Below are 25872 nucleotides of genomic sequence, written 5' to 3'. Positions count from 1 at the left end.
TGTGTTGTAGTGATAGCCTACCTTGTTCAAGGTAAAAAGTGCTTGAGAAAGAAAGACATTGTCAGACATAGTAGACAGTGTTGTCCAGGGATAAACTGTCTGGAACAGATAGTTCCTTACCTCCCATCTCATTTTCCTTTTATGAGGCCTGAGCTGTTTATCCGGCTGGCTGGTGATGTAACGTTAATGTTTCATGGTCACTGATTGCCTGGTCATACACAGCCAGACACCTTTGACATTTTGCTGGGAGAACAAACGTCACACAGACTACGAGGAAAGAGACTAAGAGACTTAGAAGCGGTACAAATATGAGAGTCGACATAATATGAAATGTCATAGGATGACAAGATGTTTTATATTCAGCCACCAAAATGCATATCAGAATGTTCAGGGCAGCATGACTTGTGGTGACTCTTTCTATTTTTGTTGTGTGTTGTTGCTCCAAGTAATCATTTAGGGAATAGGAGAAGAAAGTGAGATATGGCTGATTTGACATGTTTTAATATCCAATTTTGGATCCTAACTGCTGGTGCACAATGTGTCTGTGAGCAGTGTGTTTCAAATCAAATCAAATGTTATTGATCACATACACGTGTTTAGCAGATGTTATTGCGGGTGTAGTGAAATGCTTGTGCTTCCAGTTCTGACAGTGGAGATATATCTACCAAGTAATATCTAACAATTTCACAACATATACCCAATACACACAAATCTAAGTAAAGGAATGGAATTAAGAATATAGAAATAAATGGATGAGCAGTGTCAGAGCGGCATAGACTAAGATACAGTAGAATATAATAGAATACAGTATATACATATGAGATGAGTAATGCAAGACATGTAAGCATTACTAAAGTGACATTAAAGTGACTAGTGTTCCATTTATTAAAGTGGCCAATGATTTCAAGTCTGTCTATATAGGCAGCAGCCTCTCTGTGCTAGTGATGGCTATGTAACAGTCGTTGAGATAGGAGACTGAAAAACAGCTTCTGGTCCCCGCTTTGATGCACCTGTACAGACCTTGCCTTCTGGATGATAGCGGGGTGAACAGGCAATGGCTCGGGTGGTTGTTGTCCTTGATTATCTTTTTGGCCTTCCTGTGACATCGGGTGCTGTAGGTGTCCTGGAGGGCAGGTAGTTTGCCCCCGGTGATGCATGGTGCAGACCGCACAACCCTCTGGAGAGCCCTGCGGTTGTGGGCCGTGCAGTTGCCGTAACAGGTGGTGATACAGCCCAACAGGATGCTCTCAATTGTCCATCTGTAAACGTTTGTGAGGGTTTTAGGTGCCAAACCAAAATTCTTCAGCCTCCTGAGGTGCTGCTGCACCTTCTTCACCACACTGACTGTGTGGGAGGAGCATTTCGGTTTGTCAGTGATGTGTATGCCGAGGAACTTAAAACTTTCCACCTTCTCCACTGCTGTCCCGTCGATGTGGATGGGGGGATGCTCCCTCTGCTGTTTCCTGAAGTCCATGATCATCTCCTTTGTTTTGTTGACATTGAGTGAGAGGTTATTTTCTTGGCACCACACTCAGACAGCCCTCACCTCCTCCTTTTAGGCTATCTCGTCGTTGTTGGTAATCAAGCCTACTACTGTTGTGTCATCTGCAAACTTGATGATTGAGTTGGAGGCGTGCTTGGCCACGCAGTCATGGGTGAACAGGGAATACAGGAGGGGGCTGAGCACGCACCCTTGTGGGGCCCCAGTCTTGAGGATCAGCGAAGTGGAGGTTTTGTTTTCTACCTTCACCACCTGGGAGCGGCCCGTCAGGAAGTCCAGGACCCAATTGCATAGGCCAGGGTTCAGACCCAGGGCATCGAGCTTAATGATGAGCTTGGAGGGTACTATGGTGTTGAATGCTGAGCTATAGTCAATGAACAGCATTCTTACATAGGTATTCCTCTTGTCCAGATGAGATAGGAAAGTGTGCAGTGTGATGGCGATTGCATCGTCTGTGGACCTATTGGGGCGGTAAGCAAATTTAAGTGGGTCTATGGTGACAGGTAAGATGGAGGTGATATGATCCTTGACTCGTCTCTCAAAGCACTTCATGATGACAGAGGTTAGTGCTACGGGGCGATAGTCATTTAGTTCAGTTTCCTTTGCACTCTTGTGTATAGGAACAATGGTGGCCATCTTGAAGCATGTGGGGACAGCAGACTGGGATAGGGAAAGATTGAATATGTCTGTAAACACACCAGCCAGCTGGTCTGCGTATGCTCTGAGGACACGGCTAGGGATGCCGTCTGGTCCGGCAGCCTTGCGAGGGTTAACACGTTTAAACGTCTTACTCACGTCGGCCATGGAGAAGGAGAGCCCACAGTCCTTGGTAGCGGGCAGCGTCGGTGGCACTGTGTTATCCTCAAAGCAGGCAAAGAATGTGTTAAGCTAGTCTGGAAGCAAGACGTTGGTGTCCACTGGTTTTCCTTTTGTAGTCTGTGATTGTCTGTAGACCCTGCCCCATACGTCGCGTGTCTGAGCCATTGAATTGTGACTCCACTTCGTCTCTATACTGACATTTTGCCTGTTTGATTGCCCTGCGGAGGGAATGACTACTCTGTTTGTATTCTGCCATATTCCCAGTCACCTTGCCATGTTTAAATGCGGCAGTTCGCATTTCAGTTTTACGCGAATGCTGCCATCTATCCACAGTTTCTGGTTAGGGTAGGTTTTAATGGTCACAATGGGTACAACATCTCCTATACACTTCCGGATAAACTCAGTTACGGTTTCAGTGTATACGTCAATATTTTTCTCTGAAGCTACCCAGAACATATCCCAGTCCGTGTGATCAAAACAATCAGTATACCTCTGTGAAACAGAGTATGTTATAATCCCTGATGTCTCTCTGGAAGAGACCCTTGCCCTGATCTCGTCAACTTTGTTATCCAGCGACTGAACATTAGCGAGTAATATACTCGGAAGTGGTGGGTGGTGTACGTGCCTCCTAAGTCGTACTAGAAGACTGCTCCGAGTACCCCTTTTTCGCCGCTGCCGTTGTTTTGGGTTGGCCTCTGGAATCAGTTGAATTGCCCTGGGTGGTGTGAACAAAGGATCCGCTTTGGGAAAGTCGTATTCCTGGTCGTAATGTTGGTAGTGCTGGTGAGTTACCGCCGCTCTGATATCCAATAGTTCTTCCCGGCTGTATGTAATAACACATAACATTTTCTGGGATAACAATGTAAGAAATAATACATTTAAAAAAAACAATTGTAAGGAAAAAGCCATTGCAGAAATCCACATGACCTGTTCAGTCTCCTGTTCAATGAAGCAAACTCTCTCCTGTTTCTAAAACTCCTAAAACTGTCTTAGCTAATAGTCATTATATTTATAGGAGATATAGTAAAAGAAGCTGTACCTGTAGCTTGTTGGTTTACACTGTAATTATGCATGTGGTCAGAGTCAGTTAGCCTGTTTCAGCCTGTAGGTCACTACCCTGAAGAACTCAACAGACACATCTTACAGCTTGCAGCTGCTTCTCTGATTGCTAGGTGAACACTCACACACCTCAACCCCTGTTCCCTCCCAAAACAGAATGAGGATGGCACCGTTGTCATAGAAACAATGTAATCAGAATCGATTTTCATCAAGGCTTTATTAGTTATAATAAAATGTCCTTTTTAATAAATTCCAAAACAGATTTCCAGATTATTGTTACCTTGATGTGTGTGTGTGTGTGTGTGTGTGTGTGTGTGTGTGTGTGTGTGTGTGTGTGTGTGTGTGTGTGTGTGTGTGTGTGTGTGTGTGTGTGTGTGTGTGTGTGTGTGTGTGTGTGTGTGTGTGTGTGTGTGTATCCCAAGCCTTAACCCTTACCTTAACCATTCAGAGTTAATAACATAGTTCATAAATGTCTTACTAGACTAACCCAATGTTTTAACATCTGTAGAGGAGCCAACAGACACAAATAATTCAAGAGGTCAATGGAAGGATGTCAGAGAACAGGCCTATCCCAAACCTTAACCCTTACCTTAACCATTCAGAGTAAATGCCTAACCTTAAGATTTCGGAGTAAATGCCTAAAGTTAATTTTAAACACTTTATATTTTGACATTTGGAACAACTTCTAAATTTGACATAGGAGAAACATGGATGAATGTCTAATTCTGACTTGAGACTGTGAGAGCTTGTTGCTCAGAGACAGTGGAGTAGACCATTTCAGGTGATCTCCAGACCTGCGGCCTGCTCTACCACTCTGCACTGCTCTGCACTGCACTGCTCTGCTCTGCACTGCACTGCTCTGCTCTGCACTGCTCTGCTCTGCATTGCTCTGCACTGCACTGCTCTGCACTGCTCTGCACAGCTGGAGGACCTGCAATCCCAGAGGCCTTTGCAGATGAGCTGGCAAGGACCAGTCTGTTCTCTGACATCCTTCCTTTGACCTCCTCCTGCATTATAAGTGTCTGTTAACTCCTCTACAGATGTAATGACAGTGGGGTTGTCCAATAAGACATTTATGAACTATGTTAGTGATGTGATGGTAGCATTGACCCCTCTGTAAACTGTATATTAGTGATGTGATGGTAGCATTGACCCCTCTGTAAACTGTATATTAGTGTTGTGATGGTAGCATTGACCCCTCTGTAAACTGTATATTAGTGATGTGATGGTAGGATTGACCCCTCTGTAAACTGTATATTAGTGATGTGATGGTAGCATTGACCCCTGCTGTAAAGGGGGGGCTGCCCCTCGACTGATTAGTGATGGTGAGGCTGGTAGGGCATGGTGCAGCCCCTCTGTAAACTGTATATTAGTGTTGTGATGGTAGCATTGACCCCTCTGTAAACTGTATATTAGTGATGTGATGGTAGGATTGACCCCTCTGTAAACTGTATATTAGTGATGTGATGGTAGCATTGACCCCTCTGTAAACTGTATATTAGTGTTGTGATGGTAGCATTGACCCTCTGTAAACTGTATATTAGTGTTGTAATGGTAGCATTGACTCCTCTGTAAACTGTATATTAGTGTTGTGATGGTAGCATTGACCCCTCTGTAAACTGTATATTAGTGTTGTGATGGTAGCATTGACCTCTCTGTAAATGTTATATTAGAGTTGTGAATGATGGTAGTGTTGATTTCTGTGTAAACTGTAGTGTTGACTTTTGGACAGATGGTTGACCATGTGTTTAAAGCAGGGCTGAGGGATCCTCTTCTCCTCTTCCTCTCATCCTCGCCTCTTTTTCTCATCTCTCCTCCTCTCCACTCGTCTCCTCTCTTCCAATGATCCCATTCAGTTCTCCACCTCTTTTCTCATATCCACCTCTCTCTATTTCTCTTCCTCTCCTCCTTTCCTCCTCTCTTCCTGTCCTGTCCTCTCATCTCTTCCTCTCCTCTCTTCTTCCTCTCTCCCTCTCTTTCTCCCCTTTACCAGTGTAATGAGTTCTAATAGAGAGGGCCTGGGCGTGATCTGAATACTGAACACACCATCAGAGGAACCTAACGGACAGCACTCTGAAAGGACTGCTCACACATACTCATTAATCCTCATAGAGACACACTCGCCAGCCGACCCCCAGCTCCTCCAGCTGATTATATAGAGCTCAGTAGATATGACAGCCCAGATGGTGCTCTCTGACAAATCAATCAAATCGAATTGTATTTGTCATATGCTTTGTAAACAACAGGTGTAGACTAACAGTGAAATGCATACTTACGGACCCTTCCCTACAATGCAGAGAGAAAACAGAGAAATAATAGAAAAAGAATAACACAAGGAATAAATACACAATGAGTAACGCTAACTTGGCTGCATACACAAGGTACCAGTACCGAGTCGATGTGCAGGGGTACGAGGCAATTGAGTTAGATACACTACATGACCTAAAGTATGTGGACACATACATCTCTTTCCAAAATCATGGGCATTAATACGGACTTGGTTACCGTGTTGCTGCTATAACAGCCTCAGCTCTTCTGGGAAGGCTTTCCACTAGATGTTGGAACATTGCTGTGGGGACTTGCTTCCATTTAGCCACAAGATCATTAGTGAGGTTGGGCAATGATGTTGGGCGATTAGGCCTGACTCACGGTCTGCATTCCAATTCATCCCAAAGGTGTTCGATGGAGTTGATGAATGGTATCAAATACATCAAACACATTGCTTCCATGTGTTTGATGCCATTCCGTTTACTCCGTTCCAGCCATTATTATGGGTCATCCTCCCCTCAGCAGCCTCCACCGGTTTCCACTTCACAATAACAGCACTTACAGTTGACTGGGGCATGCTCTAGCAGGGCAGAGATTTGACAAACTGACTTGCTGGAAAAGTGCCATCCTATGACGGTGCCACGTTGAAAGTCACTGAGCTCTTCAGTAAGGCCATTCTACTGCCAATGTTAGGCTATGGAGATTGCATGTATGTGTGCTCGATTTTATATACCTGTCAGCAACAGGTGTGGGTGAAACAGCACAATCCAGTAATTTGAAGGGGTTTCCACATAGTTTTGAATGTATAGTGTTTATACATTGAGGGAAAAAAGTATTTGATCCCCTGCTGATTTTGTACCTATGCCCACTGACAAAGAAATGATCAGTCTATAATTTTAATGGTAGGTTTATTTGAACAGTGAGAGACAGAATAACAACAAAAAAATCCAGAAAAACGCATGTCAAAAATGTGTCTTTTATACAGGTAACAAGCGGAGATTAGGAGCACTCCCTTTAAGAGTGTGCTCCTAATCTCAGTTTGTTACCTGTATAAAAGACACCTAGGAGCCAGAAATCTTTCTGATTGAGAGGGGTTCAAATACTTATTTCCCTCATTAAAATGCAAATCAATTTATAACATTTTTGACATGCGTTTTTTCTGGATTTTTTTGTTGTTATTCTGTCTCTCACTGTTCAAATAAACCTACCATTAAAATTATAGACTGATCATTTCTTTGTCAGTGGGCAAACGTACAAAATCAGTAGGGGATCAAATACTTTTTTCCCTCACTGTACATATACCTAGGGATAAAGTGACTAGACAACAGGGTAGATAATAAACAGTAGCAGCAGCGTATGCGATGAGTCAAAAGAGTTAGTGCAAAAAAGGGTCAATGCAGATAGTTAAATAGTTTACCAATAGCTACCCAGACTAACTATTTAGCAGTCTTATGGCTTGGGGGTAGAAGCTGTTCAGGGCTTGTTGGTTCCAGACTTGTTGCATCGGTAGAGAAAACTTTCACTTGGGTGGCTGCAGTCTTTGACCATTTTTAGGGCCTTCCTCTGACACCGCCTGGTATAGAGGTCTTGAATGGCAGGGAGATCGGCCCCAGTGATGTGCTTTCCCATAGGCTCTACCCTCCGTACCACCTTGTCGTCGGATGCCAAGCAGTGGTACACCAAGCCGTGATGCAGCCAGTCAAGATGCTCTCAATGGTGTACCTGTAGAACCTTTAGAGGATCTGAGGGTCCATGCTGAAACTTTTCAGACTCCTGAGGGGGAAGAGGTGGTGTCTTGCCTTCTTCCTGACTGTGTTGGTGTGGACCATTTTAATTCCTTAATGATGTGGACACTGAGCAACTTAAGCTCTCGACCCGTTCCACTACAACCCTGTCAATGTGCATAGGGGCGTGCTCGGCACTCTGTTTCCTGTAATCCACGATCAGCACCTTTGTCTTGCAGTCCTTGAGGGAGACATTGTTGTCCTGGCACCACTCTGCCAGGTCACTGACCTCCTCCCGATAGGCTGTCTCATCGTCGATGGTGATCAGGCCAACCACCATCATGTCGTCAGCGAACTTAATGATGGTGTTGGAGTTGTGCGCGGCCACACAGTCGTAGGTGAACAGGGAGCACAGGAGGGGACTAAGCACACACCCCTGAGGTGCCCTGTGTTGAGGGTCAGCATGGCGGATATGTTATTGCCTACCTTCACCACCTGGGGGCGGCCCATCAGGAAGTCCAGGATGCAGTTGCAGAGGGAGGTGTTCAGTCACATGGTCCATAGCTTAGTGATGAGCTTGGAGGGCACTATGGTGTTGAACGATGAGCTATAGTCGATGAACAGCATTCTCACGTAGGTGTTGATTTTGTCCAGGTGGGAGAGGGCAATAGAGATTGTGTCATCTGTAGATCTGTTTGAGTGGTATGCGAATTTGGAGTGGGTCTACGGTGTCTGGGATGATGGTGTTGATGTGGGCCATGACCAGCCTTTCAAAGAATTGCATGGCTACAGATGTGAGGGTGAGGGATAGTCATTTAGACAGGTTACCTTGGCGTTCTTGGGCACAGGGACTATGGTGGTCTGTTTGAAACGTAGGTATTAAAGACTGGGGCAGAGAGAGGTTGAGAATGTCAGTGAAGACATTTTCCAGCTCTCTCTCTCTCTCTCTCTCTCTCTCTCTCTCGCACCCTCTATACATCTCTCTTAATTTTATCCTCTCTCTAGCCAACGATCCCCCACTCTCTATTCCGGTCTCTCTTTATCCCTCTCTCTTTATCCATCCCTTCTCTCGCTCCATTCTTCCTCTCTCTCCCAGACTGTGTCCTGTGTCTTACCACAGAGAGCCATCTACACTGGCAGTAGAGAAGAGGAGAGAACCACTTAGCAGAGTTTCCTGTCTTTCATAATGAGCTCTAACATCAGAAATAGGTCATAGCAGGGACAACAACATGCTAAATTGGTGGTGTGTTTTTACGTGCCCTCTCGCCCCCCCCTCATCCCCCTCTCACTTCCCTCTCCTTATTACATGCCAGACAGCCGTGCCCTTTGGAACAAGGAGGGAAGTGGCTCTTTAATTGCTGCCCACTTAAAAGAGCTTGAGGATATTGAGGCAAAACAAAATCTCAAGGAAATGTGTCAGTTTTTGTCTAATGATGGTTTCTCAATCTCTCTTTTTCCATTTCTCTCTCTCACTCTCTTGTACTCTCTCTCTCTCTTTTAATTTTAATATCCATCTCTTTCTCGGACGTGACAAATGACAGTGTGTGTGTGTGTGTGTACATTCCGGCCTGCATGTGTGTGTTTAGAAAGAAAGGGAGAGAGAGCAGGAGAGGGAAAGAGAGAGGAATCTGGAAAGAGAGAGGGAGAGCACAGTACAGCTCCACTGATACAGTGTGACCCAGTTAGAGACAAACACTGGTGGCTGGATGGCTGCATCATGTTTACCTACCTTTCCCTATCTCCCTCTCCCTATTTTTATCCCTATTCCTTTCCCTCTTCTCTTCTCTCATTATCCCTGTCTCATTCTCTCCCTGTCTCTCCCTCTATCCCTCTCTCTCATCGCTCTCTCTCCACATCTCTGTCTCTCTCTGCCTCTCTCACTGCTCTCTCCCAGCTCTGCCAATGAGCTACAGTACCTACTGTCTCTATCTGTGTGTTTAGTTACCATAGTTCTACAATCAGCTCTTTCACCTCTCTCTTCTTCCTATGATTTAGCGTAGGCTTATATGAAAGCCCTTATGCAAAATCTGGCCCACTCCATATCTCCATGGGGGGGGGAAACACAGTGGAGAGAAAGAAAGTGGTTGAGTGTATTATAGCTGTGTTGGGTATGAATGGCAACTGCACTTATTGTTGTCTGGCGTGTGTGGATGCTGTACAGAGCTTTAGACAGAGGCATTCAGAACCTCCTCAATAGCTTTTAGACTAAATAACTGCTCTTTCATCTTGCATGCAGCAGGTATAGGGGACATTTCACAGCAACAAGATTGTACCTGGAAGCACCTGTGGAATTTTATAAGTGTAGCATGTATTGTGAACGTATTTAGGTTTTAGGTCAAAGTATTTAGTAATGAGTTCCACTTTTGTAGGCTACTGTATAAGCTTAGCCCCAGTGCTATCCCCAGCCTGCAGCTATCTCCATCCCTATCCCTGGCCAGAGTCCTTGCCTATAGGAAGTGGCAACAGTAGCTTCTTGGGAGGCAGCCTTCCTCAGACTGAGCCGACAGGATAAAGAGCGCACACACACACACAGTGAAGGGCACTCAACATGTACTGCACTGACAAAAATGACTGATGATTGGTTGAAAGAAATTGATAATAAGAAGATTGTGGGAGCTGTACTGCTAGATTTCAGTGCACCCTCTGACATTATTGACCATAACCTTTTGTTGAGAAAACATATGTGTTATTGCTTTTCAACCTCTGCTATATCATGGGTTCAGAGCTATCGATCTAATAGAACTCAGAGGGTTTTCTTTAATAGAATCTTCTCTAATGTCAAACATGTAAAGTGTGGTGTACCGCAGGCCAGCTCTCTAGGCCCTGTACTCTTTTCTATTTTTACCAATGACCTGCCACTGGCATTAAACAAAGCATGTGTTTCCATGTATGATGATCCAACCATACAGTGGCTTGCGAAAGTATTCACCCTCCTTGGCATTTTTCCTATTTTGTTGCCTTACACCCTGGAAATAAAATTTATTTTTGGGGGGTTTGTATCATTTGATTTACACAACATGCCTACCACTTTGAAGATGCAAAATATTTTCTATTGTGAAACAAACAAGTAAGACAAAAAACGGAAAACTTGAGCATGCATAACTATTCACCCTGCCAAAGTCAATACTTTTAGAGCAACCTTTCGCAGCAATTACAGCTGCCAGTCTCTTGGGGTATGTCTCTATAAGCTTGGCGCATCTATCCACTGGGATTTCTGCCCATTCTTCAAGGCAAAACTGCTCCACCTCCTTCAAAATGGATGGGTTCCGCTGGTGTACAGCATTCTTTAAGTCATACCACAGATTCTCAATTGGATTGAGGTCTGGACTTTGACTAGGCCATTCCAAGACATTTAAATGTTTCCCCTTAAACCACTCAAGTGTTTGTTTAGCAGTATGCTTAGGGTCATTGTCCTGCTGGAAGGTGAACCTCTGTCCAAATCGCAAATCTCTGGAAGACTGAAACAGGTTTCCCTCAAGAATTTCCCTATAATTAGTGCCATCCATCATTCCTTCAATTCTGACCAGTTTCCCAGTCCCTGCCGATGAAAAACATCCCCACAGTATGATGCTGCCACCACCATGCTTCACTGTGGGGATGGTGTTCTAGGGGTCATGAGAGCTGTGGCTTTGCACCAGATTTAGCGTTTTCCTTGATGGCCAAAAAGCTCAATTTTAGTCTCATCTGACCAGAGTACCTTCTTCCATATGGTTGGGGACTCTCCCACATACATTTTGGCGAACACCAAACCTGTTTACTTATTTTTTTCTGGCCACTCTTCCGTAAAGCCCAGCTCTCTTGCCTCTCTGATTAATGCCCTCCTTGCCTGGTCTGTGAGATTTGGTGGGCAGCCCTCTCTTAGCAGGTTTGTTGTGGTGCCATATTCTTGAAATTTTTTAATAATGGATTTAATGTTGCTCCGTGGGATGTTCAAAGTTTCGGATATTTTTTATAACCCAACCCTGATCTGTACTTCTCCACAACATTGTCCGTGACCTGTTTGTAGAACTCCTTGGTCTTCATGGTGCCACTTGTTTGGTGGTGCCCCTTGCTTAGTGGTGTTGCAGACTCTGGGGCCTTTCAGAACAGGTGTAAATACAGTTGAAGTCCAAAGTTTACATACATCTTAGCCAAATACATTTAAACTCAGTTTTTCACAATTGTTGACATTTAATCCTAGTAAATATTCCCTGTCTTAGGTCAGTTAGGATCACCACTTTATTTTAAGAATGCAAAATGTCAGAATAATAGTAGAAGTGCACCAGTCCCTCCTGCAGCAAAGTATCCCCACAACATGATGCTGCCACCCCCGTGCTTCACGGTTGGGATGGTATTCTTCAGCTTGCAAGCCTCCCCCCTTTCCTCCAAACATAACGATGGTCATTATGGCCAAACAGTTCTATTTTTGTTTCATCAGACCAGAGGACATTTCTCCAAAAAGTACAATCTTTGTCCACATGTGCAGTTGCAAACCATAGTCTGGCTTTTTTATGGTGGTTTTGGAGCAGTGGCTTCTTCCTTGCTGAGATGCCTTTCAGGTTATGTCGATATAGGACTCGTTTTACTGTGGATATAGATACATTTGTACCAGTTTCCTCCAGCATCTTCACAAGGTCCTTTGCTGTTGTTCTGGGATTGATTTGCATTTTTCGCACCAAAGTACGTTCATCTTTAAGAGACAGAACACGTCTCCTTCCTGAGCGGTATGACGGCTGCGTGGTCCCATGGTGTTTATACTTGCGTACTATTGTTGGTACAGATGAATGTGGTACCTTCAGGCGTTTGGAAATTGCTCCCAAGGATGAACCGGACTTGTGGAGGTCTCCAATTTTTTTCTGAGGTCTTGGCTGATTTCTTTTGATTTTCCCATGATGTCAAGCAAAGAGGCACTGAGTTTGAAGGTAGGCCTTGAAATCCATCCACAGGTACACCTCCAATTGACTCAAATTATGTCAATTAGCCTATCAGAAGCTTCTAAAGCCATGACATCATTTTCAGGCATTTTCCAAGCTGTTTAAAGGCACAGTCAACTTAGTGTATGTAAACTTCTGACCCACTGGAATTGTGATACAGTGAATTATAGGTGAAATAATCTGTCTGTAAACAATTGTTGGGAAAATTACTTGTGTCATGCACAAAGAAGATGCCCTTACCGACTTGCCAAAACTATAGTTTGTTAACCTCTTACATCTAGACGTTCCGCTAGCGGAACACCTGCTCCAATATCCAATGATAGGCGTGGCGCGAATTACAAATTCCTCAAAAATACAAAAACTTCAATTTTTCAAACATATGACTATTTCACAGCATTTTAAAGACAAGACTCTCCTTTATCTAACCACACTGTCCGATTTCAAAAAGGCTTTACAGCGAAAGCAAAACATTAGATTATGTCAGCAGAGTACCAAGCCAGAAATAATCAGACACCCATTTTTCAAGCTAGCATATAATGTCACAAAAACCCAGAAGACAGCTAAATGCAGCACTAACCTTTGATGATCTTCATCAGATGACACACCTAGGACATTATGTTATACAATACATGCATGTTTTGTTCAATCAAGTTCATATTTATATCAAAAAACAGCTTTTTACATTAGCATGTGACGTTCAGAACTAGCATACCCCCCGCAAACTTCCGGGGAATTTACTAACAATTTACTAAATTACTCACGATAAACGTTCACAAAAAGCATAACAATTATTTTAAGAATTATAGATACAGAACTCCTCTATGCACTCGATATGTCCGATTTTAAAATCGCTTTTTGGTGAAAGCACATTTTGCAATATTCTAAGTACATAGCCCAGGCATCACGGGCTAGCTATTTAGACACCCGGCAAGTTTAGCACTCACCAATATCAGATTTACTATTATAAAGGTTTGATTACCTTTTGTTGTCTTTGTCAGAATGCACTCCCAGGACTGCTACTTCAATAACAAATGTTGGTTTGGTCCAAAATAATCCATCGTTATATCCGAATAGCGGCGTTTTGTTCGTGCGTCCTAGACACTATCCGAATGGTAAAGAAGGGTCGCGCCCATGGCGCAATTCGTGACAAAAAAAATCTAAATATTCCATTACCGTACTTCGAAGCATGTCAACGGCTGTTTAAAATCCATTTTTATGCCATTTTTCTCGTAAAAAAGCGATAATATTCCGACCGGGAATCTCCTTTTCGGCAAACAGAGGAAAAATCACAAAGACGGGGGTGGCCAGGGCACGTGCCTAAGCCCACAGTCCCTTGATCGGCCACTTGAGAAAGGCGATAATGTGTTTCAGCCTGGGGCTGGGATGACGACATTCAGGTTTTTCCCGGGCTCTGAGCGCCTATGGACGACGTAGGAAGTGTCACGTTAGAGCAGAGATCCTTTGTAAAAGATAGAGATGGCAAAGAAGTTCAAGAAATGGTCAGACAGGCCACTTCCTGTAAAGGAATCTCTCAGGTTTTGACCTGCCATTTGAGTTCTGTTATACTCACAGACACCATTCAAAGAGTTTTAGAAACTTTGGAGTGTTTTCTATCCAAAGCCAATAATTATATGCATATTCTAGTTACTGGGCAGGAGTAGTAACCAGATTAAATCGGGTACGTTTTTTATCCAGCCGTGAAAATACTGCCCCCTAGCCATAACAGGTTAACAAGAAATTTGTGGAGTGGTTGAAAAACGAGTTTTAATGACTCCAACCTAAGTGTATGTAAACTTCCGACTTCAACTGTATACTGAGATCATGTGACACTTAGATTGCACGCAGGTGGACTTTATTTAACTAATTATGTGACTTCTGAAGGTAATTGGTTACACCAGATCTTATTTAGGGGCTTCATAGCAAAGGGGGTGAATACACATGCACGCACCACTTTTCCGTTTTTTTTTTTTTTAACAAGTAATTTTTTTCATTTCACTTCACCAATTTGGATTATTTTGTCTATGTCCATTACATGAAATCCTATTAAAAATCTATTTAAATTACAGGTTGTAATACAACTAAAATAGGAATAATGCCAAGTGGGGTGAATACTTCTGCAAGGCACTGTATATGCATCAGCAACCACAGCTAATGAAGTCACTGAAACCCTTAACAAATAGTTTTGGAATGGGTGGCCAGTAATAAACTGGTCCTGAACATCTCTAAAACTAAGAGCATTGTATTTGGTACAATCATTCCCTAAGTTCTAGACCTCAGCTGAACCTGGTAATGAATGGTGTGGCTGTTGAACACGTTGAGGAGACAACATTACTTGGTGTTACCTTAGATTGTAAACTCTAATGGTCAAAACATGTAGATTCAATGGTTGTAAAGATGGGGAGAGGTCTGTCTGTAATTACAAGATGCTCTGCAGGCTCTAGTTTTGTCTTATCTTATTGTCCAGTCGTGTGGTCGAGTGCTGCAAGGAAAGACTTAGTTAAACTGCAGCTGGCCCAGAACAGAGCGGCACATCTTGCTCTTCATTGAAATCAGAGGACTAATATAAATATTATGCATGTCAGTCTCTCTTGGCTAAGAGTTGAGAAGAGACTGACTGCATCACTTCTTATTTCATAAGAAACCAGACATGCCACCAGGGGTCTTTTCACAGTCCCCAAATCCAGAACAAATTCAAGAAAGTATACAGTATTATTTAAAGCCATTATTGCATAGAACTCCCTTCCATCTCATATTGTGCAAATGAACAGCAAACCTGGTTTAAAAAAAAAACAGATAAAGCAATACCTCACGGCACAACGCCTCTCCCCTATTTGACCTAGATAGTTTGTGTGTATGTGTAGTAATAGGTAGGCTACGTGTACCTTTTTTAAATGTATGTAGTTCTGTCCTTGGACTGTTCTTGCCTATTAATGTTCTTTATTATGTCATGTTTAATGTTTTGAGTGGACCACAGGAAGACTAGGTGCTGCTTTCGCAACAGCTAATGGGGATCCTAGTAAAATACCCACACACACACACACACACACACACACACACACACACACACACACACACACACACACACACACACACACACACACACACACACACACACACACACACACACACACACACACACACACACACACACACACACACACACACACACACACACACACACACACACACACACACACACACATTGGAGGCACAGAGGGGCAGATCCAGGCTGCACCACCCACACACACACTCACACACACCTCCCGCTGCACACGGAGAGAGGGAAAAGAGGGGGTTACAGTTAATCACGCTGGGAGGGAGAGCAAGGGAGAGAGAGCAATAGAGAGAGCGAGAGAGCGGGAGAGAGATATGTATAGAGAGATAGAGAGATAAAAAGAGAGAGAGAGAGGCCTAAACCACACAAAAACAACACTAGACAACACAGAACACAAAGCTTTTACTATCTCATCCTGGAATATACAAAGTCTGAGGTCATCTGCCTTTGGTCTAAATAGCAGGAACCCAGACTTAATCATAGAAATTGGAAATACAGACATTGTCATCCTACAAGAAACATGGTATAAAGGAGACGGACCCACTGGTGGCCCTCTAGGTTACAGAGAGCTGGTAGTCCCATCCACCAAACTACCAGGTGTGAAACAGGGAAGAGACTCAGGGGGTATACTAATTTGATATAGAGCAGACCTAACCCACTCTATTAAATTACTCAAAACAGGAACATTTTACATCTGGCTATAAATTAATAAGGAAATTATCTCAACAGAGATAAATGTCCTCATGTGTGCTACCTTTATCCCCCAATAGAATCCCCATACTTTAACGATGACAGATTCTCCATCCTAGAGGGGTAGATCAACAATTTCCAGGCCCAGGGACATGTACTAGTCTGTGGTGACCTAAATGCCAGAACTGGACAATAACCTGACACCCTCAGCATACAGGTAGACAAACACCTACCTGGAGGTGACAACATTTCCTCCCCCATATGCCCCCCTAGACACAACTATGACAACATAACCAACAAAAACAGGTCACAACTCCTGTAGCTCTGTCGGACGCTGGGTATCTACATAGTCAATAGTAGGCTTCGAGGGGACTCCTACGGTAGGTACACCTATAGCTCATCTTTTGGCAGTAGTACTGTAGACTACTTTATCACTGACCTCAACCCAGAGTCTCTTAGAGCATTCACGGTCAGCCCACTGACACCTCTATGAGAACACAGCAAAATCACACTCTACTTGAACAGAGCTTTGCTCAATCATAAGGCATCAAAGCCAAAGGAGCTGAATAATACTAAGAAACGCTATAGATGGAAGGAGATTCTACCAAAATACAATTAGGCAACAACAAATTCAATCCCTTCTCGACAATTTCCTGGACAAAATGTTTCACTGTAATAGTGATGGTGTAAACCTGGCAGTAGAAAACCTCAACAGTATATCTGACCTCTGTGAAAGGACTGGAGATGAGAAGCAGGTACGGGGAGTTGAACACATAATGCAGAACAGACAGGTAACAAGACAGGAACAGCGTCAGCACACGGGTAACAACGACATACGAACATAAATGCAGCAGCGAGGAACAGAGCTGGGGAACTGACACATATAGGGGAGGTAATAAACAGGGGATTGAGTCCAGGTGAGTCCAATAATCGATGATGCATGTGACGGGGAGAAGGCAGGTGTGCGTACTGATGGTGGCAGGAGTGCGTAATGCTGGGGAGCCTGGTGCCTTTGAGCGCCAGGGAGGTGGAGCGGGAGCAGGCGTGACACTCTCAGCATTCCCTATCAAATCAAAACATTTCAAGCAGAAAACCCAAGAAAATTAACAACAATGACAAATGGTTAAAAGAAGAATGCAAAAACTTAACCTCTATGGGCTATGTGGGACGCAAGCGTCCCACCCCTGGTACACCCAATCAACAACAGGTGAAATATCAAGACCGCCAAATTTGAAAAGAATTAAATGTCATAATTCAAATTTCTCAAACATACAACTATCTTACACCCTTTGAAAGATAAAGATCTCCTTAATCTAACCACGTTGTCCGATTTCAAAAAGGCTTTACGGCAAAAGCATAAAGTTAGATTATGTTAGGAGAGTACATTGACAATAGCTGTGTGTAATGTTTTGTCAATTCAAAGACAGGCGTCACCAGAAGCAGAAAACCAGCTAAAATGATGCACTAACCTTTGACAATCTCCATCAGATGACACTCCTAGGACATTATGTTAGACAATGCATGCATTTTTTGTTCTATCAAGTTCATATTTATATCCAAAAACAGCGTTTTACTATGGCGTTGATGTTGAGGAAATCGTTTCCCTCCAATAACCGCCAGTCAAGCAGCACAACAAATTAAATAATTACTATTCGAAAACATTGGTAAAATATTATATTGTCATTCAAAGAATTATACATTTACATCTCTTGAACGCAACCGGATTGCCAGATTTAAAAATAACTTTACTGGGAAATCACACTTTGCAATAATCTGAGCACTGCGCCCAGAAAAATACGCTTTGCGATACAGACTAACCGCCATGTTGGAGAGATCTAAAATCGAAAATACTATGTAAATAATCCATTACCTTTGATTCTCTTCATCAGATGTCACTTCCAGGAATCCCAGGTCCATAACAAATGTAGTTTTGTTCGAAAAAGCTCATAATTTATGTCCAAAAAGCTCCGTGTTGTTAGCACATGAACTATGCCAGCCGGACTTCTCGTCATGAACGAGGGGGAAAAAAATATTTACGTTCGTTCAAACATGTCAAACGTTGTATAGCATAAATCATTAGTGCCTTTTTTAACCAGAACATGAATAATATTCAAGGCGGACGTTTGCATTCTCTTTTAAAACGTTTTGGAACGAGAGTACCAAACATGAACTCGCGCGCCAGAGCCTAATCGGCCACCACCGTTCCAAGGCTCTTGTTCGTTCAGTTCTCACAGTATAAGACTCAAAACACTTTCTAAAGACTGGTGACATCTAGTGGAAGCCATAGGAAGTGCTCAAAAATTAATAAGCCCCTGTGTGTTTCAATGGCATAGGCTTAAAGGTAATTCAACACATCAGGTATCCACTTCCTGTCAGAATTTGTCTCAGGGTTTTGACTGCCATATGAGTTCTGTTATACTTACAGACACCATTCAAACAGTTTTAGAAAATTCAGAGTGTTTTCTATCCAAACCTGAACAATAATATGCATATTCTAGCTTCTGAGTTGGTGTAGGAGGCAGTTAAAAATGGGCACATATTTTCTTCAAAATTCTCAATACTGCCCCCTAGCCCCAAGAGGTTTTAAGAAAGAAATTGAGATACCTATCCAACCAAAAACATATAGACCCAGAAAACCTGAGTCTACGCCTTCACTATGGTAATCACTAAAACAATACAGAAATACACTAGGGGAAAAGAAAGAACAGCACACCAGAAATCAGCTCAATGTATTTGAAGAAACCATAAAATCCATGTACACAAACGTGTGGTTAGAATTGGCAAAAAAGACACATTTCTTTCCACAGAGCCGAGGGGTGAGACAGGGATGCAGCTTAAGCCCTCTTCAACATATATATCAACGAATTGGCGAGGGCACTAGAACAGTCTGCAGCACCCCGCCTCACCCTGCTAGAATCTGAAGTGAAATGTCTACTGATGATCTGGTGCTTCTGTCATCAACCAAGGAGGGCCTACAGCAGCACCTAGATCTTCTGCACAGATTCTGCCAGACCTGGGCCCTGACAGTAAATCTCAGTAAGACAAAAATAATGGTGATCCAAAAAAGGTCCAGTTCCCAGGACCACGAATACAAATTCCATCTAGACACTGTTGCCCTAGAGCACACAAAAACTATACATACCTCAGCCTAAACATCAGCGCCACAGGTAACTTCCACAAAGCTGTGAACGATCTGAGATACAAAGGAAGAAGGTCCTTCTATGCCATCAAAAGGAACATCAAATTCGACATACCAATAACTATCTGGCTAAAAATACTTGAATCAGTTATAGAACCCATTGCCCTTTATGGTTGTGTGGTCTGTGGTACGCTCACCAACCAAGAATTCACAAAATGGGACAAACACCAAATCCATGTACAACGTAAAACACCAATAATGCATGCAGAGAAGAATTAGGCCGATACACCATAATTATCAAAAATCCAGAAAAGAGCCGTTCAATTCTACAACCACCTTAAAGGAAGCAATTCCCAAACCTTCCATAACAAAGCATCACCTAAGCAAAATTGTCCTGGGGCTCTGTTCACAAACACAAACAGACCCCACAAAGCTCCAGGACAGCAACACAATTAGACCCAACCAAATCATGAGAAAACAAAAAGATAATTACTTGACACATTGGAAAGAATTCACAAAAAAACAGAGCAAACTAGAATGCACTTCCTAACCTCCTGCCAAATGTATGACCATATTAGAGACACATATTTCCGTCAGATTACACAGACCCACAAAGAATTAGAAAACAAACCCAATTTTGATCAATTCCCATATCTACTGGGTGAAATACCACAGTGTGCAATCACAGCAGCAAGATTTGTGACCTGTTGCCACAAGAAAAGGGCAACCAGTGAAGAACAAACACCACAACAATACAAACCATATTTATGTTTATTTATTTTTTACTTTAACTATTTGCACATCGTTACAACACTGTATATAGACATAATATGACATTTGAAATGTCTTTATTCTTTTGGAACTTGTGTGAGTGTAATATTTACTGTTCACTTTTTATTGTGGCGCCCCAATATCGGGGCGGCAGGGTAGCCTAGTGGTTAGACCCTTGGACTAGTAACCGAAAGGTTGCAAGATCGAATCCCTGAACTGACAAGGTAAAAAACTGTCGTTCTACCCCTGAACAAGTCAGTTAATTCTTATTTTCAATGACGGCCTAGGAGCAGTGGGTTTTTAACCCCCAGTTAACCCACTGTTCCTAGGACGTCATTGAAAATAAGAATTTGTTCTTAACTGAATTGCCTAGTTAAATAAAGGTTAAATAAATAAAAATCATATATTTCACTTTTGTTTATACATTTCACTTGCTTTGACCAGGTTGTTATGTGATGCGACTCCAAAGAAAAGCCTGTGAGATCCCCTGCTCTGAGCATTGTGTATGGACATTGGGCACACTTTCACACACACAGGCAGAGGGAGATAGGGAGGAGAGGAGAGGCTGTGTCTCATTTCAGAGAGGGCACAGGAAGTAGGACAGCCAATATAACGATAAAGAGAGAGAGAGAGGAGATAGAGAGGGAGCAAAAGGAAAAAAGGAAAACCAGAGAGAGAAGGGAGAGAAGGGAGAGTGTGTGAGAGAAGGGAGAGAAGGTGGAGAGAGAGAGAGAAGGGAGAGCGTGAGAAGAGCATTGTGTCACTGATTCTCCGCCCCTCGCATCGAAGCAGCAGCAGCATAAAGAGAGGGAGAGAGAGAGGAGGAAGAGAGCCACAAGGAAAACAGAGAGAAGGAGGAAGAGAGCCACAAGGAAAACAGAGAGAAGGAGGAAGAGAGCCACAAAGAAAACAATCAGAAGGAGCAAGCACTCGGCAGTGGGAAGGGAAAATGGAGCTTTGAGAAAGAACTCCCCCGGTCCTTCCTTGTTTTATTCTCTCTGGCACAACCAGTCTCTCCCTCTCTCTCTCTGTTTATCTGCCAGCCTTGTACAATTGTTCTGAGGAATTCTGACCATGCCTGGTGAGTGTTCTGTGTTCTGCTGCTTTTCACGTCACTCACACTGCAGTGTGTGTGTGTGTGTGTGTGTGTGTGTGTGTGTGTGTGTGTGTGTGTGTGTGTGTGTGTGTGTGTGTGTGTGTGTGTGGTGTGTGTGTGTGTGTGTGTGTGTGTGTGTTAGGGCTGGCCTTTCAATGGTGTGTTTATGTCAGTGTGTATGTGTGTATGGAAACAAATTAGGGACATAAAAGGGAGAAGGGGTTATATTGAGATCCCAAGCTTTATTCCAGGCTCCATCCTGTTTTGTGTGCTGTCCTCCCTCTTAATTCAATTCATTTCAATTAACTTTACTGGCATGGCAAGATATCATTTTAGGTTTCCAAATAAACCATCTAGGCACATAATAATTCAATGAGGAATTTAATGGTCCTCTCTCTGTTAGTTGCTTTAAAACTAGGTGTTACTGTGAACACAGTGTAGTGTATAGTACAGTGTTATTGAGCATGCACTGATCTGGAGTCAGCTCTTGTTTTGGAATTACATACTCATCTATTGTACTATATGAGTAACATGAACCAACACCTTCTCGCTGTCTGATAGGGATGTGAGCTCTTAGGGATTTGAATGAGAGCTGCTGCTCTGTCACAGAAATAGCATGAAGCAGAGAGAGAGAGAGAGAGAGAGAGAGAGAGAGAGAGAGGTGTGTGTAAGAGATTGTAAGAGAGTGTAAGAGAGAGAGAGGAGGCTCTGTGGTGTATGTAGGGGGCAGTCGTCAGCCTCTCCAGCCCAGCACTAACAGAAATCAGATGACTGGCCACAGCTGTGAGGTTACTGGTTGATTTGGGCTGCTGTTCTGGAACTCTTGTCTGTATGAGGTCATTATTGCTGTCATGATGACCCATTGACCCCTAGCAGGGTAACAGAGAGAATGCTATGGGTACCGCTAGAAAGGAGGAGAGGAGAGTGACCACTAATTTCATTTACAGAGACATCTCTTTCATACAGGAGAGGAAAGGAGGAGATGGTTGAGCTAGTCCCCAATATCTGTCCGTTCCCTCTCCCTCTTAATCTGTCTAGGGGGTATGTTGAGGAAAGGGGAGGATAGAGGAAAGGAGAAGGTAGCGGAGAGAAGAGGGTAGAGGAGAGGATAGAAGAGACAATTGGAGAGGAAAGGAGAGAATAGAGGAGAGGTCAGCTAGTAGTGTTGTTTTCTGTGTTGCCCTCCAGACATTTTACATTTACATTTTAGTCATTTAGCAGACACTCTTATCCAGAGTGACTTACAGTAGTGAATGCATGCATTTCATTAAAAAATGTCCGTACTGGTCCCCCATGGGAATCAAACCCACAACCCTGGCGTTGCAAACACCATGCTCTACCAACTGAGCCACACGGGACCACCTGCTGAATACAACAGGTATCATCAACATCGTCTGTCATTCACCACCAGCATAGTTTCATGGACTGTCATCAACATCGTCTGTCATTCACCACCAGCATAGTTTCATGGACTGTCATCAACATCGTCTGTCATTCACCACCAGCATAGTTTCATGGACTGTCATCAACATCGTCTGTCATTCACCATCAGCATAGTTTCACTCAGTGTTGTTTATCTCCAAATACAGATATATGTTTACACTGGACGCTGTCAGACTACAGAACTATGTATGTGATGAACCTGTACAGTAGCTTACACATTAATCAGAGCTAGAGGGGAGACACTTAATTCATCTTAATTCAAATCAAATCAAATTGTATTTGTCACATGGGCAGAATACAACAGGTGTAGATCTTACAGTGAAATGCTTACTTACAAGCCCTTAACCAACAATGCAGTTTTAAGAAAAATAAGTGGTAAGTAAAAAATAGATAAGTAAAACATTTGAATAAAAAATAAATAATTAAAGAGCAGCAGTAAAATAACAGTAGCAAGACTATATAAGGGGGTACTGGGACAGAGTCAATGTGCGGGGGCACTGGTTAGTCGAGGTAATTGAGGTAATATGTACATGTAGCTGGAGTTAAAGTGACTATGTATAGATAATAAACAGAGAGTCCCAGCAGTGTAAAAGAGGGAGGGAGGGCAACGCAAAAAGTCCGGGTAGCCATTTGATTAGCTGTTTATGAGCGTAATGGCTTGGGGGTAGAGCTGTTAAGAAGTCTTTTGGCCTTACACTTGGCGCTCCGGTACCGCTTGCCGTGCGGTAGCAGAAAGAACAATCTATGACTAGGGTGACTGGAGTCTATGACAATTTTTAGGGCCTTCCTCTGACACAGCCTGTTACAGAGGTACTGAGGTCCTGGATGACAGGAAGCTTGGCCCTAATGATGTACTGGGCCGTACGCACTACCCTCTGTAGTACCTTGCGGTCGGAGGCCGAGCAGTTGCCATACCAGGCAGTGATGCAATCAGTCAGGATGCTCGCGATGGTGCAGCTGTAGAACCTTTTGAGGATCTGAGGACCCATGCCAAATCTTTTCAGTCTCCTGAGGGGAATAGGCTTTGTCATGCCCTCTTCACGACTGTCTTGGTGTGCTTGGACCATGATAGTTTGTTGGTGATGTGTACACCAAGGGACTTGAAGCTCTCAACCCGCTCCACTACAGCCCTGTCGATGAGAATGGGGGCGTGCTTGGTCCTCCTTTTCCTGCTTTCCACAATCATCTCCTTTGTCTTGATCACGTTGAGGGAAAGGTTGTTATCCTGGCACCACACAGCCAGGTCTCTGACCTCCTCCCTATAGGCTGTCTCATCGTTGTCTGTGATTAGGCCTAGCACTGTTGAGTCATCGGCAAACTTAATGATGGTGTTGTAGTGGTGCCTGGCTGTGCAGTCTTGAGTGAACAGCGAGTACAGGAGGGGACTCAGCATGCACCCCTGAGGGGCCCCCGTGTTGAGGATCAGCGTGGCAGATGTGATGTTACCTACCCTCACCACCTGGGAGTGGCTGTCAAGAAGTCCAGGATCCAGTTGCAGAGTGAGGTGTTTAGTCCCAGGATCCTTAGCTTATTGATGAGCTTTGAGGGCACTATGGTGTTGAACGCTGAGCTGTAGTCAATGAATAGCATTCTCACGTAGGTGTTCAATTTGTCCAGGTGGGAAAGGGCAGTGTGGAGTGCAATAGAGATTGCATCATTTGTGGATCTGTTGGGGTGGTATGCAAATTGGGATTGGTCTAGGGCTTCTGGGATGATGGTGTTGGTGTGAGCCATGACCAGCCTTTCAAAGCACTTCATGGCTACAGACGTGAGTGCTACGGGTCAGTAGTCATTTAGGCAGGTTACCTTAGTGTTCTTTGGCACAGGCACTGTGGTGGTCTGCTTGAAACATGTAGGTATTACAGACTCAGTCAGGGACAGGTTTAAAATGTCAGTGAAGACACTTGCCATTTGGTCAGCGCATACTCGGGTACAAGTCCTGCTAATCCGTCTGGCCCTGCTGCCTTGTGAATGTTACTCACATCGGCTATGGAGAGCGTGATCACACAGTCGTCCGGAACAGCTGATGCTCTCATGCAAGCATCAGTGTTGCTTGCCCCCAAAGCGAACATAAAAGTAATTTAGCACATATGGTAGGCTTGTGTCACTGAGCAGCTCGTGGCTGTGCTTCCCTTTGTAGTAATTTGCAAGCCTTGCCATATCCAACGAGTGTCGGAGCCGGTGTAGTACGATCGAATCAGTCCTGTATGGACGCATTGCCTGTTTGATGGTTTGTCGGAGGGCATTGCGGGATTTCTTATAAGCTTCCGGGTTAGAGTCCCGCTCCTTGAAAGCGGCAGCTCTTGCCCTTAGCTCAGTGCGGATGTTGCCTGTAATCCAGGGCTTCTGGTTGGGAAATGTACGTACGTTCCCTGTGGGGACGACGTCGTCGATCCACTTATTGATGAAGCCGGTGACTGAGGTGTTGTACTCCTCAATGCCATTGGATGAATCTTGGAACATTTTCCAGTCTGTGCTAACAAAACAGTCCTGTAGCTTAGCATCTGCGTCATCTGACCACTTCTTTATTGACTGAGTCACTGGTGCTTCCTGATTTAGTTTTTGCTTGTAAGCAGGAATCAGGAGGATAGAATTATGGTCAGATTTGCCAAATGGAGGGCGAGGGAGAGCTTTGTACTTATCTCTGTGTGGAGTAAAGGTGGTCTTGAGTTTTTTCCCCCTCTGATTGCACATTAAACATGCTGGTAGAAATTAGGCAAAACAGATTTAAGTTTCCCTGCATTAAAGTCCCCGGCCACTAGGAGCGCCGCCTCTGGATAAACATTTTCCTGTTTGCTTATGGCCTTATATAGCTCATTGAGTGCTGTCTTAGTGCCAATATCGGTTTGTGGTGGTATACAGACAGCTACAAAAAATATAGATGAAAACTCTTTTGGAAAATAGTGTGGTCTACAGCTTGTTACATTTACATTTACGTCATTTAGCAGACGCTCTTATCCAGAGCGACTTACAAATTGGTGCTTATCATGAGATACTCCTCCTCGGGCGAGCAAAACCTTGAGACTGTGTACGTCACCCCTTGTCTTACCGGAGACAGCTGTTCTAACTTGCCGATGTTGTATGTAACAGGGATTTGGGCCTTGTCGGGTGTCTGAAGTAAATCCTTTGCGTCCGACTCATTAAAGAAATGTACAGTTTACAGTGACATGCTTAACTAATTGTTGGCAGGTGCGTGTGTGTGCATATGCACGTGTGTGTGTGCGTACGTGTGCATGCAAGCGCATGTACAATGGCTTACGAAAGTATTCGCCCCATTGGCATTTTTTCCTATTTTGTTGCCTTACAACCTGGAATTAAAATGGATTTTGGGGGGGGGGGGGGTTGTATCATTTGATTTACACAATATTCCTACCACTTTGAAGATGCAAAATAT

At 43.6% G+C, this 25872-nt stretch overlaps 1 protein-coding gene across 8 annotated transcripts in view; it reads left to right on the top strand.

The window, feature by feature from the left end:
• LOC106568602 (disabled homolog 2-interacting protein) overlaps positions 1-25872 on the top strand; it is a 242985-nt gene that overhangs the window by 113554 nt on the left and 103559 nt on the right. Inside the window, exon 1 of one of the 8 annotated variants that reach the window (XM_014139121.3) lies at positions 20279-21020. The exons of the other annotated variants lie outside the window; for them this stretch is intronic. The gene's annotated coding sequence lies outside the window, so the exon portion shown is untranslated. Of the gene's footprint in view, positions 1-20278; positions 21021-25872 lie in introns of those variants that run through there. 8 annotated transcript variants of the gene reach the window in all.

Source organism: Salmo salar, chromosome 01 (assembly GCF_965601325.2).
Source record: "Salmo salar chromosome 01, fSalSal1, whole genome shotgun sequence".
Lineage (NCBI taxonomy): Eukaryota > Metazoa > Chordata > Actinopteri > Salmoniformes > Salmonidae > Salmo > Salmo salar.
This window is presented reverse-complemented; position numbering and strand designations above follow the sequence as displayed.